Here is a 4,936-nt window from a genome sequence, read left to right on the forward strand (position 1 = left end):
CTTTGCCACACTTGTTACTTCGGGAAGGGATGGGATGATCCAGGAGCTGCATTTGCTGCACAACATGGCAGTGACAGCATGATCCAAAGAAAAGAATTTGTTGTGCTCAGCTGTGAAAGAGCAATGATGATGCTGCTGCTTTTCCAGGCACAGAGCAACCCTTGCTGCCTTTCACCAAATGCAAGCCCTCCTGTGAAGGCTCCAGCTCCAGACTTCAAATTCCCAAACTCTCCAGCTCTACGGACAGGGAAACAGTAGCCTGAAGCCTGACCCCACTGAGGGTTTCTTCCTCTCCCATGGACAGCCCTAGATTAAGGACCACATAGGGAGTTTCTGGGGAAGACAAACTTGTTTTCCCCCATTCTTCTGCAGCTTTCTCATGTTCGCTACCCTGTCAGTCTCCATCTACAGCATATCATGCTCACATCCATTTTCACTTGCTTCTGGGGGCTACGCTGTTCCCCACTGCAGAAGCACTTTCTGTGACAAGGACGGCAAGTAGACTGTCACAGATGTCCAGGTAGCTACTTCTATAGGTTTCATAGCATGCTATCTGCTTTCAGGAATAGTAGCTAGTCTGGTTGGAAAGAAAAAGGAAGAAAAAAAAAAAAAAAAAGAGACAAAATATGACAGAGGTACAGAAAGCTGCCTCTCCAGGCCTTCTGGGACCAGGTATATGTGTGAGTTAGGCAGCCCAGGAGCACTGCAGCTCTGTTCACATGGTGCTACACCCATGTAAACCAGTCCAAGCAATCTCATGCTGTCACACAGAGCTACCTCAGACATCTCTGCACCCAAGGTAATCCGTACTTCAGATAATCTTCCCAGGAACAATAAGGAGTTATTGAGAGTTAACACACACTAATCCCCAGAGCAGACCAACCCAGGAGCATTACAACCTGTTATACAGAGGAGGAACAAGAACTTCAAAGCTCTGCAGAAGGCTTTGGGAACAGCAGTGCCCAGTTTTGAGGCTCCCTGTTGCCTGGTGGAGTCCTCTGCCCCCGACGAGGGACACCTGTGGTGCAGGGCAGGGATGGGTGCCAAAGTGTGGGAGTTGAAGACTCATGTTGCCAGCCAGGACCTGCTAACCTAGGAAATGCCAAACAGGGCAGTGCATTTGAAGACCACAGATGACAAGGCATTTCAGTTCCTTTGTTTGCTGGCTGCCCACGGCAATTTGTCCATAACTTGAGGTTTGCCATTTGTTAATTTTTGTGTAGCTAATGAAGACTAACCTGTGTCCTCTACGTACCGTAACTGCTTGTTCTTCATTATGTTACCACAGAAATACCATCTCCAAAAGTTAGCAGAGAGCCTCCAAAACACAAGGGATTCATAGTACAGAAGTATAGCATTGACCAATACTTACCAGTGAAACACATTAATTAAAATATTAGCAGCTTTTAAAAGTATGACAATCCACAGAAATTTCTCAAATGACCCCTCACATTGGTCTGTTTGGTCCCATTGGAGTAATCTGTGAAACTCCCATTAACCAAACAAGAAGCATGTAAGAAAAGCCATTTACCACTCACACCCCCATTTATCTTCTAAAGTAAATGATGCTCATAATGCCCAAGTCCATGTGATCAGTAACTCAACCGGCAGGAGTATTTCTCTGAAGCAAGAAACAGTGTTAAAAAACTTCCCACACTTTACTCTTACTTGGGTTTACAGTTAGAGGCAGCTTTTTTTTTTTTCCTCTACCAAAGAGTGAAAAGTATTGTCAGAGGTAGCAGCAACATCTTCCATCTGCAGTACATACCCTCAGCTCACTGCCAGAGAACACCAGGCAGCACAAGCCCAAGCAAAAGCTTGGCTAAACCTTTCACTGCACACAATACACTGTGGGCTCAGAGGACTTTTCTGGGAAGAGAAGAGCACCCGGGCAGCTACTCTATAGAACTCACTGCACCTTCTTTACCTTACTGCTACACCTCTGAGCTCATTTCACTGGTTCATCCTCCTCTCTTCAGATGCAAGCTATTACGGATTGTTAAGGCATATTGCATAATGTATTTTACTAATAAAAGTTACTCACAGATAGAAACCCATATGAGATGAGGCAATGCTATCTATCTGTCCTGACAGGTTTGTCAACTGTGAGCAATTTTATTATGCACTTGATGCAGTTTTATCTTCTAGTAGCACATACAATTGCAGGGGATCACTCAACAATTTCTTTTGATTGCAAAGTCTTTGGGCAGAGACCATCTCTTGTGTAAGCAAAACCTAACACAACAGGACCTGATTTTGTCTGTGTCCTCCAGATACTTCTGGGAAGCAAATTCTAAATATTATCAGTCCACAAGATTATTCCTGAGAACATCCATGGCATAAAGTCAGCATAATCCACTTGGTGGTGTGTCAACTGCATTAAAAGATTAAACTTTTGTGTGTTTACTGCAAAAGCACAAGGGAAAAATAAAAGCTACAGGCTCAAGGAAAAACACACACACAACCAGGCATTTACAGGAATGCTCCTCACCTGCTGTCTGTCTCTGAAGCCACTGAATCTTCTGTCACTGGCCAAGCACAAAGCCACTTCACTCAGACCACCAACCACCTACAGCACTTCTGTCCTACTACCAGTTTTCACCTCTACGTCCAGCCATCACTAGTAAGACCCAGATCAGGTGTGTGTTGTGTCCCCACCTCACTCTTTGGTGAGCACTGAAGTAGCCTGTTTAGTTTGGGCAGACATGGAGAGATAAGGAGCTCAACCAGCTGAAATCCTTGGCTCCAGGAAAAGGACCAGAATTACGAGTAACAGTGGAAACAGGTACCTACTCAGCTGCTGAAACAACCTATGATGCTGCACCAAAGGAGCATGTGTTGGCATGTTCCTGGATGGGCTCTGGTTTCCCTGTTGCAGCAGTTAGAACATCACCACGGTGACTGTTTCAGCTCTGAGACGCAGGAGACAACTCTTGAGCCCTGAGCTGGCTGGTGCAGCCAGAGGGTGCAGGGTTCCACTGCTGAGATTAAACCTTATGTGCAAGACATGGCTGCCCTGATACTGCTTTTTTTGCAACCCTGTGGGGCACACCTAGCTCAGGAAAGCCTGCATCTCATCAGCTCAACATATATTCATACCTGTGGTTCCTGGTAGGGTCACCTCAATGTAGGGGTGGGGAGCTCCACAGGGTGAAGAGCACTTAAAATCAGATTTTGCCATCTGTGGTCACATGTCTTTGTACAGCTGTTTTATGCCTTCAAAGAGTTCAGCCCTGCATATGTCCAGCTTTTAGTGCTTTAACAGATCTCCCAGCCATGTGAATCAAATTGTCATTGAATTCAGTCATTTCAAATCAGATCAAGCATTAGTCTTCAAATTAAAATGTTAAATATAAAAATCAATGGAAGCATTTTACTATTGCACTCTTGGGATTGCTTTAGAGATGCAGTTGCAGATTTCAGTCAGCTGTGGTTGACTGCAGAGCCCAGCAACATCTTTCAATCTAGATCCATGCCTCTGCTTTCCCTCTGCACACACACACAACTGTTGCTCCTCTGGATGACATACTCCTGGGCTGAACACACACAGCATAAATTTGATGCCTGAACACTCATCGTCAGGCCATGGCATATACAAAGTTTCTGCAAACAGGCCTCATCAGCTGGGAAATTTATGAAAATGAAATACTTGTAGATTGGTACTGGGCTGGTTGTCTTCCTGGAGACCAAACCATCCTTAAGTCATCAAGTGTAGGTTCACCACCTGGGACAATCAGAGCAGAAGGACAATAAAGAAGTTTTGATTTAGTACAACCTTAAGCATGGATAGGTCGAGGTTCTTCTCTGTTGACTTTAGGCCTTCAAAAGTCTGGGCATCAGGACTTATAAAGTACTGGAGGCCTGTGGCTTCAGGCTGTACTGTCATTAAAAGCTCATGTATGTGAAATTTGCTATAGGATTTTGCTGTTTAAAATTGTCCTCTGCTAGCACATACAAGATCCAGCTACATCCATAATCCAGATCATGATTTTGAGCAATTTTTGAGTACTCCTTGTGTCACAAAGTGCCATGCAGCTCCAGTTTCTTCCATCCTGCAATGCAGCAATCTGGTGCCTGCAAAGATGTGGGAACAAAAAGAAATTGTGGACACATGAAACGGGAAGCATAAAAGACTGTTATCTCCTACAGCTGCAAACCACTGCTCAGTGTTGCACAGCAAGTCACCAGCCACTTAAATGCATTCAGAGATGGTGACTCCACCACTTCCCTGGGCAATCTATTTCAATGCCTGACAACCCTGTGGGTGAAAAAATGCCTCCTGATAGCACCAGCCTCTGAGCCATCTGTTAATCAGTTATGCTGAGCTGTTCCTTTCAGCATTTTCCATCACTGAAGAAAACACCACCTGTGCTCCTGATCCCTCAACCACTCGGCCCAGTGCCCCAAAGTCCCTTTTTATTGCTTTGGGACTCCCCTTGGCCATCTCACCCCTGCCCACCTGCATGACCTGTAGTGGACAGGTATCAGTGGGCTGACCAGGAAGTTTCCTGGTTATATTCCTAACCCAGATCCCAGGAGTCAGAACAATTACCTGTGGAAAGGGTCTGGCTGGCATATGGGACCTCCATTCCCTTCAGAAGGGAATTTCCTATAACAATTGCCTTCCTCTTGCTCTTTACAGAACCAGTCTTCATGTACAGAGCTGGCTGCTTTGGCAACTCCATGGATGGCCCTTTATCAACACCCTCATTTCCCTGGTCCCCTATTTCCAGAACCCCATATCTGTTCTGTAAGGACACCGGGGAAGGTGGGGGAGGCCTGGAGGGAACTCACCTGTGCCCTGAGCAGGGACCTGCTTCCATTCCCCTCGGCCCTGTGATCTCAGGTCCCCTGGTGACAAGGGGGCAGGGGATCCTGCTTCTCGTGGAGCCTCCACTTGCTGCCTTCTCCGTAAGGATGGCAGGTGTGGCTCCAC

This window comes from Chaetura pelagica, unplaced genomic scaffold (genome assembly GCF_000747805.2).
Source record: "Chaetura pelagica isolate M959 unplaced genomic scaffold, ChaPel_1.0 scaffold1134, whole genome shotgun sequence".
Classification (NCBI taxonomy): Eukaryota; Metazoa; Chordata; class Aves; order Apodiformes; family Apodidae; genus Chaetura; species Chaetura pelagica.